The sequence below is a fragment of the Tursiops truncatus genome, chromosome 5, assembly GCF_011762595.2.
Source record: "Tursiops truncatus isolate mTurTru1 chromosome 5, mTurTru1.mat.Y, whole genome shotgun sequence".
NCBI lineage: Eukaryota > Metazoa > Chordata > Mammalia > Artiodactyla > Delphinidae > Tursiops > Tursiops truncatus.
The window spans coordinates 128,721,870-128,735,562 of record NC_047038.1 but is presented as its reverse complement, the minus strand read 5'-3'; the positions used below and the strand labels follow the sequence as shown (position 1 = coordinate 128,735,562).

The 13,693-nt window shown below is 40.4% G+C and overlaps 1 long non-coding RNA gene across 2 annotated transcripts in view; it reads right to left on the bottom strand.

Moving 5' to 3' along the window:
• Positions 1-6,299: 6,299 nt before the first annotated feature.
• The window catches only part of LOC141278826 (uncharacterized), a 50,435-nt gene continuing 43,041 nt past the window's right edge, over positions 6,300-13,693 (bottom strand). For both annotated transcript variants that reach the window (XR_012332180.1, XR_012332179.1), the window contains exon 4: positions 6,300-6,321. This is a non-coding gene — a long non-coding RNA (uncharacterized lncRNA). The remainder of the gene's footprint in view (positions 6,322-13,693) is intronic.

Sequence of the window (13,693 nt, the reverse complement as noted above, 5' to 3'; positions counted from 1 at the left end):
TATGGACAACTCCCACCAGACAAAGTGCCAGACAGTTTTCATCCAGGGAATATGCTGGATTCAGAGGAACCAGCAGTCAACATACTGAATTCATAATGCTAGATTTCAAGCTAGACCTTAAGTGATCAAAATGAAAAACGGCCCCTTCCAGCAACTTTCTCAAGTCAACACAGAATGTGTTGGAGGAATAAGGAATATTCCTTATTTATAAGGAATAACATATAACATATAAGGAATAATTTATAAGGGATAACATTTCAAGTGGTTAAAGTCGGATTTTTTTCCCCAGAGTAATAACTCCATATAAGACTACTGGCTCAAGACCTTTCACGATGGTGTCATCACCAGGATGAGCAAGTATTTCTTCTCTTATCTACAAATGCCTTCTTCCCCAAGCCTCATATCTAACTGACATTTACTATCCAGTAGGTTATGCTCTTAGGTTAGGAGCAGTCCAGACCAGTTTATCAACCAACCTTAAAAATGTACACACTATCGGAAAGCTTTATGCTTTAGGTAACATAAATATGCACATGTTTAGAAGAGCTAAGCTGTTGTTACTCGGGTAAAATTCAATAAATATCATTACCAACTGTAGCTGCCAGAAAATCCTTACAGGACCTAAAATGATATTTATAAATTTATGCTTCATTGCAGAAAAGTGATACAATATAGCAAGAACAGTAAAGTAAGTATATTCATCAGAGCCAAAGACTGTCTTCCAATAAGGGGTCCACAAAGGTCAAGTGCAGGCTCCCACCGTCGTCCCCTCTGTAAGGGCTGTCTACTGCCTCTCTTGGATTAGCGACAACCTACATGGGCACAGAATTCCTCTGAACCAGGGAGTGTAATATGGAATCTAGGTCAGGTTTCTCATACTTTGCTGGTCATGTAGGTATATTCTTGTTATGTAACCACTTCAGGGGTCTCACGGAGACTAGGTGGAAATCATTGAACGCATAGCTCTTAACGAACAATACTGACAAGCTGATACAAACCCCCTGAAACTTATCTCACCCTCATGGTTACAGAACAATACTACTCATCACCACATTTCATGCCTTGACTAGGCGTCGGAGACATGCAGGTAGATCTCCTACTCCAGCCCACCCACGAAGGCCAGTTCCAGGGTCACTGGAATTAGCTATTATGGGGCAGAGTGTTCATAAAAAATGTGTGAAGCTTGGTGATGTTCATGCCCCCTGTTTGTTTATACTCACTGGTTCAGAGGGGGAAGGAGAGGAGCTCACACCTGACCTCTCTGGACCCCTTGTTAGGAGACAGTCTCTGGCTCAGATGCTGTACTTCTTCTAACGTTGTTGCTATACTGCACCACTTTCCTGAAATAAAACATAACTTTTTAAACGTTATCCTTTTGGGTCCCCTAAATTTTCTTTAGCAGTGAAATCCTGTCTAACCTGGAGTTCCCAAGTTATTGGGAAACATACAAACATACAATGAACTTCCTTAAACCTACACCTGAGCCGAAATCCTTCATTAGTCTGAAGTTCCTTTTCTTCTTGTCTGAACGCCGCCTGGCCATTTCCTTTCTATGCACGCCTCCCAGCAGATACTCTTCTTTGTCCACAACCTCCTCCCATGAACCACTTTATGCCGCTTTCTAGTGATTGGCCTTATGTAATTGGATTAGGAGTGGATTCGCGGCATCTGTCCAGGTAGTCAGCACTTTTCTTCAGGGAATTTTAGAGACAGAAGGACAAATAGTTAGTCAGTTGTCCCTGGGGAACTAAACTGGAAGGTCAGTCTGGTTTTCCTGTTGAGGTAGCCATGATTAGTCATGGCCAAGCAGATTGAGTGAGCCAAGAAGCCCATTTACAGAGAGAGAAGAGAAGAATCAAAGGGCAAGTCATTTGGCCACACAGAGGGAATGAGAGTGACAGAGCATCGCTGCCCAGTGACCTTCCCAAATTCATGGACCTGTTTATGCTTCCCAGAACTAAGTTATACAATATTATCCCGCATACCTAAATTCCACTTTACATAGGGTAGCCAGAATGGATTATTAAAAGAATATTCTTAGCATAAACACCATAATCTCCTTAATGAATTCCTACTCATTCTTGAAAACCCAACTCCGACTTGCCTTTTGCTGGGAATCTTATTCTGATTTGCATAATTTCTTTCCTCTTGTCTTCCCTATTTTTAATTACCGCCTCCTCGGTATTATTCTTTATAGATGGTATATGCTTATACTTTTCATATATAATTATATAGAACATAGCATTTTAGAATTATTTCTTTAACAGGTTATTGACTGTGACTTTCCCGTATTCCCAGAATTTTGTCAAAGACCCCAAGCTGAAGAATAAACAGTGCCAGCACCCACATTCTAAAGAGATTCACCAACAACTCGGGTTAGACACTTTTCTCCAGAATTTACTTAAAGCAGAACTATTTCTTTTAATTCTATATCATGGAGATAAGGAGAGATCTGGACAGCTAAGTTGGAACTTGCTCCAAGAAAAGATGTCCAGAACAAGAGGCTGTGTCTATTGCCCTTGTTGGATGGTTGCTGAGCTATAGGACCTACAGATTTACCTGGTGTGGCCAAGAAAATTGACTTCTGACATGGATCCATTTACGTTAAGAGGGGGATGTAGACATGGTGACTGGAGCCATGGTTACCGTTTCTGATTTAGACATTTTTGAAGGTGGAAACCACATGTCACCTGAAGTCCTTGGAGGGACAGTGGTGGTGTGTGCCTGAGAAGACTTGGATAAGCATCTCTCCATTAGAGTTCCCTGCAGCAGCCCCGGAGCAAGTGAGATCATACTCCGTACTTCCTATGCATCCAGTGATGGAGCACAGAGGTTGCAGGAGGGCGCTATAGGGCTCCTGGGAGAGTCACTAATGAGGCACGTGGAGCAGGGCTATCACGTGAGGGACGACACCTCTCCTCTGTCAGGAAAAGAGACCAGGAATAAGTGACACTGCCCACAAATGCTACGCAGAGAGCCGAGTATTGGCAAAGGCTACAAATAACTGATAGAATCCGAAGAAAACAAATGGGCCTGGGACGTGCACACACCATGTACAGGCAACCAGTGCCTAAATTCATCTCTGTGTACTCCAAAGGACAGGGAGGGAGGGGTATCTCCAGAGACACCATCCTCCCTCTTCTCACTACAGGTCTTTGGATCTACAGGTCTGGCCTAACGTGGGGGAAGAGGAAGTTTGAAGTGGTTATGCTACTGAAGCTTTAATGTCTCCTGGACTAAATTTAATAACTGAAATGTGTCAGAAAGTTATCATTTCTACCCAGATTCTGTTCAGGTATCGGAAAGAGAAAATGGGCACATTATGGTTAAAGGCAATAAAGAATATCTTTAGGGCTTCACATTTATATTCAATCAAGGCTCCGTCAAGTGGCTACCTTGGTTGACAAGTTTGTCTTGCCCTCTGGAGTCCTTGAAGGGAGCTTGGCTTATCCAGGTCGGTATTCGCAGTTCCTTGCCCAGAACTCGAAACCTAGAAGAACTAACTCCAATAAACGTGGGTTGTAACTGAATAAACGTTTACTCATTATGCCAAGGTTCTGTCAAAGGCACTATTGAACTCAGCTGTGTATATCTTAATATATTTCTTATGCTTTTCAGTCCTTACAATCCATGGCCGGCTTATAGCATTTTTAACTGTTGATAATCCTCTACACTTCGAAATCTCCAGCCCTAAGTTTCTACAACGTGGTACTTTTATGATTCTTTTCCTACTTTTCTTCTTGGTCTTCTTTACAGACTCCTCTTTCTCTGTGTATTTATTACTCCTCTAAAATGTATTTCTCACCCTGATGTTCTCATTTTGTTGAATGGCAGCATACACCAAACATAAATTCTTCAAAATAAAAACCTGTAACTTACTGGACGATCATCTTTCTTCACCCTTCATATCCAGTTAGTAAGTCCTTCAAATCTACCTCCTTAATATTTTGTCCATCATCGATCTCCTCCTACTTTCCAGAGTGGAGGCTAAATGTATACCCTGTTTCACCTTTGTAGATCTCTGGAATAATTTTTTCCACCCAAGACAAGTACCTCCCTCCTTCAATATGGCCACCACACTGCCATCAGGCTGCTCTTTCTGAATTTCCATAATTCTCATGCCCGTCCCTCAACTCACAGACATCACAGACTGACCATCGTTTATAGGGACTGGCCAATAATCCTCTCTGGGCTTGGCCTCTGGGTACCTGTTTAGCCTCCTCAATAGCTCCTCTTATGTCCTCCGCCGGTTCTACTGAATAGTTATTCCTTTCCGAGTGTGCATATTTCATACCTCCATGCCCTGACCCTAGATAGCCTCTCCCAAATTGTCCCTCAGAGAAACAATGGCTCATCTTCCAGGATTCCGTTCAAGAGCCCTTTCTTTCATAAAGCCATTATTTTTTCTCCATTCCCTCATGTTTGATCACTTCCTCTTTTGTGCCCTTACTGTACCTTGAATCTAATTACAGCGTCTTCTTGTAACACTTGTGCCCTTATTTGGTTACGTGTCTGTTTTTTCAGTTTCTCTGGCTCCAAGCATTACCAGGGCATTGCTCAACTAGTACATATTAAGTGGTCAATAACAGTTTGGTGAAAGAGTAAATCTGCATGTTAAAAAGAAGGTCAAAAACCATTTGGCTATACCCAGTAATCCGAGGATGATACACGTAGACTGTCACTAATGCAAAGCTTTAATTTTAAATAGAACTATTCAAAATTTGAGAATCATCATTAAATGCCTATTCACTGCCAAACATGGTATTGAATATTAGAGGTACAAAAATGTTTAAGACACAATCCATGATTTTGATGTACTCAGATTTTACAACACACAAATCAGGCTGTGAGATCAAGCTTGTCTCTCCTAATAGAAGGACCCATATTGTGAGTGAAGACTTTGTATATACAAAATATAGAATTCAAACTAAATAATGAAAGCAAGGAAAAGGGTAATTACATAATTTACTAGTCAAACCAGATACTTGTTAAGAGCAAAAGGAAACACTACAAATAACTGCACTAGCACAACAGATGTAAAACTGGACTGTCTACATTGGGACAAACATTTGAGATGTATGTCTATCCTAATGATAGGGAGAATGATAAAGAGTTCAAACAAGGGAGAAATGTAATCAATGTAATCTGATTCATTTTGCTTAAAGAGCACACTCTGAAGTTATCCTGTAGATGTTTAGAGAGGATGAAACCTACATTCAGGGAAATCAGTTAGGAAGTTGTTATAATTGTCTAGAAAGAAATTATGAGAACTAAAGAGAAGGCACTGGCAGTGGGAATATAAAGGGAGCAAATAGATTTAAGAAACATAGGAGATACCATGGATATGATTTAAAGATACCTTGGATCTGAGAACTGAAGGAGAGGGAGAAGTCAAATGACTTTCTGATCTCTGTGTTGGAAGTATGTAAGGTTGTTAAGGAACTCTAATAAGAAGATGGCTCCAAGATATACTGGGTATGCTTTAAGTTAATCAACTTTTTATTTAAAAGAAAGTATATGAGACAAATTTATTTTGCTATTGAAAATGTGATCTGGACTCATTTGAACAAAGCATGCTATTTATAATAGTTATACAACATATAAATGTATTGTCTCTCGAAACATATTTAGCAGTTTAAAACTAGATGCAAATGTTATCTTAAAATACTCCTGAAAGCCTTTCCTGATCTGTGAAACCGGCCTTAGCATCCACAGGTCACTGTGTATACTATTCTGTTACAATACGTATGCCTATTGGGGTATACGCACTTCCAATGCAGGGAACACACCCTGTTATTCTTTCTTCCCAGTGCTTTGTCAAATGCCCAGAGGCATTAGGCACGCAGTAACTATTTGTAACTTGAAGTAAGCAAGGTGTAGACAATTTTATAGAAAGTGGCTTTTCAAAGTTTTAAGTTAGAATGCTGGTTTCACTGTGTGCCTGTTATTTGCCATGTACTGGTTTGGAGCAAAGACCTGCTTACAATCTAAGGTCAGAGGCAGTTCATTTAGAATTATATAATATAAGGTAGAGGTAATTAATTTTAAAAGAAATAAAGCAGAAGAATGGATTGGAGAGTTCCTGGAGGGAGGGGAGTGGCCATTTTTGATGGAGTGGTCAGAGAAAGACTCCTGAGAAGTGATAACTAAACAGCGAACCGATAGAAGAGACAGAGTGAAGATGTAAAAATACGAATACCGATCTAGGCGGAAGGAATAGTGTGAATACCACTAAGACGGAGCATCTTCCATTCCTTACAGAGACTTTGTCTTTGGCACTTGGAGCTTCTCTGGGTTCTCCGGCAGCAGCGGGGGCTCCAGCTGTTTGGATGGGAAGGAGAAGAGGACTGTGTTGGTGAGTATATTTGGATGGACGTAAAGCAGAGCAGGCTAACGGCTCTGGGGAAAAGAGCTCTATGAGGACCGAAAGGAGACTAGGGGTCCATAGGGAAGGAGAGGGGGTGAGAAGAGAGATATATAGGTAGCAAACAGGCTGATTCTGGGTATAAATTAGGGTTCAGGGATGAGCATTTCCCTTAACATTGAATACAATAGAGAAAATACCTAGTGAAAAAAATTACAACTTTATTTTTAACCATATAGTTAGATCTTATTTCTATAAGCAGAAATATTTAAAGATAAAGAAAATGTCGATATCAGATTTCCTTTTCTCCCTACATGATGCTAAGTAAAGTGTTCTGGTTGATTTTCCTCTGAATATACTAAATCAGTGTTTTTCAGTCAGCCTGGGCTGAGGCCCAAGGATGTGCATTTCTAGCTCCTTCCCCAGGTGATGCTGACACCGCTGGCCCAGGAAGGATACTTAGAAAACCACTGAACTAAGCTGGTTGAAACATCCAAGGCGCTGATGTCAAGGAAACACAAGTTAAAGTAAATGACAATTTTACTATTTTAATTTAAGTTTCTTTTAGCACCTAGACTATGAAAATTCGTTTTTCTTTCTATTAATCCTGTGGATATGTTAAGTTATAAACATACTACGATTGCACCACTCAAATAAAAGTAGAGGTTGCTAACACCAATGGTAAGCGTTGATTCATATTCTATTATGGCTCACGCAGTGACCTTAGTGCTTTAAATTAATTAACCTCATTCAATCCTCTGAACTGTATTGGGTACGAATAATGATATTCACTTTGCAGATAAGGCAACAGAATCACAAAGCCATAGGTTAGGGCGAAGGACCCTGGTCGGGCTGATCTAGAGTCTTGTTCTTTTCCACACACTCTTGTTTTGCTTTAGGCAATGAAGCCGACAACATATTCACACAGGGGTCATGGACATAACCTGGAGCGACTGCTCCTCTCGTTCTAGCACGAATGTTCCCTGCTTTGAAATATCAGGGGTTTTTGGCAGTATCACAGTGTAACAGCACGTTGTTAATCCAATAAAAAGCACACGGTGGGGGGGAAAAAAAGCAAACGGAGCTGCTGTGCATATTTATATATTTAAACCACACTGGGTATTTTACTCTTATGGTCCACAATTTGTTCCGTAGACAATAATAGAGGCTCATTTAAATGCATGTTTATAGGGTCTGTGGAAAGAGCCCAAATGGGGAAGCAGGAGCTATACCTCAGGAATGCATGACAATGCTTTAAATTCCAGTTTGAACGCTAACCTCCTCTCACGAGTCAGGGGAGATCTGTGGTTGAAATCAATCTTAAAACACAGGTTATTTAAAGCAGAGAAGAAGTAAGATTGAGCATTTTTCCAGGTGGTTTTTAATTAGGAAGCTTTTCATATGCATCATTCTCTGTTGGCATAGGAAGCAAATGTGTACAACTGAGGTATCTGAACCTTCAAACGGGTAGCAAGGGAGCTAAAAATGATGATTTAAGTGAGTCAGTTTCATAGGCATTACTTATAAGATGATCAGAAGAGAACAAGGATTGGAGAGTGGGGAGGGTGAACGAAACATTCTTCATTACATACATATTGCTTTGAGATTTACTTCCGATTATTGGGACCAAGGTATTAGCAGGTGAGAGGAGAAGTACGTGAACTTTTAAGATTTCATTTTGGCGGCTGAAGGAAAAGGCAGCTCTTTCTATTATTAGGGTCAAACAGTTTTCCCACATTTCTTGCATTTCCATAAGGAGAGATGTTTCCTAAATTCTGAATTCCTTCCCTAACACTTACTCTGCCCCAGGAGAGATGGGGTAATTTAAACAATGGTAAAACTGGGAAAGATACCTTATTAGGCTTTGTTCAACCTCTTCCTATTACCACTTCGGGGAAAGATGTTATTTTTTAATTTCTTCATGATAGAACTCTGTATGTACCCTTAACCCTGCTGCCCTTTGGAGTACCTTCCTCAAAATTCTCTAAATCCTTCTCCCTCCAGTGTTGGGATCTGTCAACAGAGCTTTCCAGAAGGGACACTCACAGCCTAGAAGAGGATTCCTATTGATCAGTCCCTTCTCCCTACTCTCCAACCCTCTAGTCCTCTTCCATGTGGAGTTGACCAGATGCCCCGAAGAATCCCGAGGCTCATGTTTATAGCTTTGTTCTGGGACCCTATGGTCAGGACAGATTCAGGAGGGCACCACAGTATCACTTCGAGAAGCATTTCTTTAGTGAGATTGTGCCCAATTGCACAGTCAGAATCTATCTCACTAATACACCTTATTTTGGTGACCCACTCATGTTGGACATAGGACCAGTTCAAGGCTCTGGGCTAGCCACCAGCTATGGCTGGCTCCAGGGTCTTGAGCCATATGTCTGAGCTCTTGCAAGCCCTCTCACCTGTCCACGTTTCCTTCAGGATGCCACCTCTGGTCTACAGCACTAGGAGAGACCGAGGTGCTGAAAGACATCCTCTGCCCTGTGTGCCCTCCAGCCACTGTGCTACTCACTCGGCAGGCTCCGTGTCACCAGTCAGACATACCTCCAGACTCCAGGGTAGCTGCACCTGTCTCCTCTGAGGGCTTCCAAGACATCTGCTCTACATCACCCATGGGTCCTCTCTTGCTTCTCCTCAACGTGGTGAGGTCATGTTCTCATGAATGGTCTTAAGCCGAGTGGGGGTGGAAGGCACATTTTGGCACAAATATGGCTGCTATTCTTGCTCTGTCCCTGGCCCTTCCCCAATCCTCCCTCTGGTGGTGGTGTGTTAAGAGGCAGGGTGAAGTCAACATTGAAGGAGATCACACTCTGCAAGTTTAGCGGTTACATCCTAAAGAGTCCAAGAGGAGACACGACCGGAAGATGTGTTGTTCTAAGTTCACAACATAAAATTCCAAACAGTAAATTTAACTGTTTACTGTTAAGGGGGAAAGCAACTGTGGTTGACATTTCCCTGCATATCCAAAGACTTGCAGGAGTGGTCCTCATCAACAAAACACAGGAACAACCTTTGAATGTCTTTGGAAGCTAGTATTCACAGGCAGCATCACGAGTAATTCTGTAAGGAGCACTAAATAAATGGTATTAGGGAACTGTAAAGGCAAGCCTCTTGCATCTTGAAACTTAATAGGGCATGTAGTAATAGTGTAAAAAAGTTTAAAAGAAAGTGAGGAGATCATTTGTTACTGTATGGTTTAGGGAAAAATTCACAACAGAGATCCTTCAGATCAACCTTTATGGATAATTGTAAAGAAAATGATAGAGAAAGGGTAGGCATTTTAAATGAAGGGAAAAGAGGTGTGTAGAACAGATTTAGAAAATTCACAGTCCATTTGGACCAAAATAGACCAAATTTGGACAATACCAAAAAAATATATAATGTTAGATGGCCAATTCCCCCACTGCTTTTGCAAGTGCAGGAACTTGGTCTTAAATCTCTGTGAATAAAAGTGTTTAGGGATTTCCCTGGTGGTCCAGCAGTTAAGACTCTGTGCTTCCAATGCACGTTCCAATGCAGGGGAAGCGGGTTGGATCCATGGTGGGGAACTGAGATCCCACATGCCCCGCGGTGTGGCCAAAAAAAAAAGTGTTTAGTCTATAGCCTAGAGTAAAGTATGCTTTTGATTTGTTGAACTGAGTAGAAGCAGGATTCAGTGTTGGGCCTTAAAATCCTTGAATATGTTTGTATGTATGTTGCAGGGTGTGTATGTTTCAGGGAACGTCCAGAGATATGGACATGCACTAGAAAAAGCTGATGGTCTGCGTGGAATGAGTTGTACGAGCAACAAAAGGTAGGGACTATGCGGAAGCCGATGCTGGACAGTTCAGATCAAGAGCAAACTGAACCGGAGGGTTCCATGGAGAGGAGTGGCCCAACATAAACAACAAACCCATAGGTGCGCTACAAAAATCATACGTTAATCTGAATTAGTTTTTCTCTTGGGCATCTGGGGGAACGGTGGTAGCTTCAATTGTGAAAAAGAAGGTAGGAAAATACTTGGGCTATAAGGAAAGCTGAAATAGTTTTTCTTTTTTTCAACATTTTAATGAATCCTTGGATTAAATATTTCCTTCCACACTTGCCTTTTGAAGCTGTAGATCACCACTTGTGAAGGTAGGGTGTGCTTTCTCTAAGACAGCCTGGAGCTGCTGCAAAGAGGAGGTGGGACTTTGTCATTTCCTGACACATAGTGAGTCCTTGATATCTCAGTGTTCCTGCCATTTAGTTTAAATGCTGAGTGTAACCATATCTAAGCTGGGGGGTGATATACTCTGACTTGAGGTAGAGTTGATAAGGCTGAATGTGAATGACTAAAAACAAGTCACATTCAAACTATTTTCCCTGTCTTTCTGTATCTAATATCATTAATATATTAACCATAACACCAATAAAACTCTGAATAAGTGTTTCTAGTATATTTAAGACTAGACATTTTTAAAAACATTTTTGTTTGGAAATATGAAATTTACAAAACAGTTGTAAAGTACTGAGAGTTCCTGTGTATCTGTCACTCAGTTTTCCCTAGAGTTAACATTTTATATAACCATGGTGCATTTATCAAAAAACTAAATATTTAAAATTTTGTTTTGAAATCTGAAAGTTTCAACTATGGTCAAAAGTTTAAAACTTGCCTTATCTTTCACAACTTTATACCCATTTACCCATATATACATCTTATTAATGCATATGTAATAAACAAAATGTTTTTCTGAATATATGGACTGTAACATTTTGTGGACTATAAAAACATAACCTTAATCTGTAGGTTATTTTTTTTTACTTTTTTTTGACTGCACCTCAGGGCTTGTGGGATCTTCCCCGATCAGAGATTGAACCCAGGCCACCACAGTGAAAGCCCAGAATCCTAACCACTATGCCACCAGGGAAGTTCTGTAGGTTACTTTAAATACCTAGTGAACTTGCACTTGGTCATGTTCTCCTTGAGTTGGCTCACACCTAGTAAAATGACTTATTCTGTTACTGAATTACCAATGAAAATTAAAAGTAGTTCAACCAATACATTCAAATTTAAATTTCTCCCATTTAGACCTTTAAATTTTATTTCAAATTACTAACTGTGAAAATAAGATGAAAATTTCATTTAATCAAATAAATTACAGAGCTGCTAAAAATTTGTCAAATTAGTCAAAACTGTGATTTTGGCCAACTGAGAAACAAATATTCCTTTATACTCTGGCTATTAAGCAAACCCTACAGCAATTTTTCAAAATACATGCTTAGAACTGCATCATTTATGCTGTGAAAATAATGCACGTATTTCAACGATTCCAGTTACCATAACAATAAAGTATACTGCATTTTCCCATTTTCCAGTTTCATTCAAACTCATTTGGATTTGATTGCCACAACCAATAATGAGAAAGACAATTAGTACAGCATTTGTACTTCTACTCTGGTTTTTTGACATTGGTTACATAGTTTTCTGTGTTGAGAAATGCTCTGGGATAATGTCCAGGCAGAGTGGAGAAAGGTTCATTTTCTATAATCTCTTGCAGTTAGGTGTGATATAAGATTAAGTTCTGGCCAATTAAATGTTAGCATAAGTGCCACATGACAGCTTCTGGAACAATCCATAAAAGACAGCTGGTGCACACCTTTTGGCTTCCTTTTCTTCTTTATATATTTCTGCATATAATTCCTGAAACACAGATATGGTGCTGTGTTTTTTTATCGCTTTGTGTTTTGATGCTCACTTCCATTTTGGACCCTGAGGACATGGGCTATATTCTAGAGATGGCAGAGCCGTGGATTAGATGTAGTTCTGTCTCTGAGAACTTTCTGGAATAGAGTTGCCATCCCAGCACTTGACTGTCTCTGAATTTCTCCACAGGAGAGAAATTATTCCCATCTTATTTAAGCCATTGTTATTGACATTTTGCATTTTTCTATTGTTTGCCGTTGAAGGGAATCCTAATGTGACACATCTGTATGAAGAGTGGAAATAAATAGGAAAGTAGCACTAGATACCTATATTTTTCAAGAAAGATTGCTCTTTCTTCATTCACATGTGTACTTATCTGTCACCTGTAAACACTTGGGTTTGCTACTTCTGCTACTGCTCTTATTCTCTGGGTGGATTCTAGATGGTTAATAGAATGCCAGCAGCTGTGTCAGCGCTGTCACCCCTGCCCTTACCTGGGTCGTCCTCAGCTCCCAATCTACCTTAGACACTACTGAGTTTTCTCTTGGTTTGTTGGTTCATTTGCTTGTTTGTTTTTGAAAACATCATGACATCCCAGTATAATAACATCCTAGAGTTCTGCACAACCAAGAATGGGGAGTGATTTACTTAAAGCTTTTTGTTTTTCATTTCTGGGAAAATAGATAAATTTAGTTAACTCTTATTACTCTTGTTTTTTCTTTGTTTGTTTGTTTTTGCGGTACGCGGGCCTCTCACTGTCGTGGCCTCTCCCGTTGCAGAGCACAGGCTCCGGACGCGCAGGCTCAGCGGCCATGGCTCATGGGCCCAGCCGCTCTGCGGCATGTGGGATCTTCCCGGACCGGGGCACGAACCCGTGTCCCCCGCATCGGCAGGCAGACTCTCAACCACTGCACCCCCAGGGAAGCCCAACTCTTAATACTCTTGATGTGATTAAATCAGCAGAGCAAATTTACACTGTTTATAGTACAGTCAAAATACTTGAACAAACCATTTATATAAATGCAGTAGAGAAGGGAAAACAGAATATATAAACTGCAGTGGAGGTCTCTTCTAAGCTACACATGCAGCAATATTCTGACATAGAAAAGAGAAAATAGAAAAAATACATTGAAGGGGATTAAAACAGTTTAGTTATATTCGAAATCTATTCTGTCAAGCATAATAAGAATTTGAAAAGAATGAGGTAAGAAACATGGAAAAGGATAAATTATTAACACTTTGCCAAGTGATGAGAACAGAGCCATATGATAATCCACTGTTCAGTGATAAAGAAAATAGAAAGGAAAAGTGTGTTTTTAAGGAAAAAGGATATAAACAAGTGGGATGACTATAATCATTCAAGAGAATATTTGACGCTAAATTTCCAGAATGTTGTTCTAAGAAAAACACCTGGCATGACAGCACGGCGTATCACTGGGAATACTGAAAGTGGGATGTAACGGAACACATGAACAGATAAGCACCTCAAATTGGCACCGCTACCTCTGGCGCTACCTGAAGCTCCAGGATGGACTAAAAGAGGGGAGCCAACGGGATGAAGTTGCTGACTCTAAATTCTTCTACTAAAGAACTAATGTTCTTGGCGAAATTCTATGGTAAATGAATCTGTTCTTCCTACACCAAACCGGACTGTCTCTGTT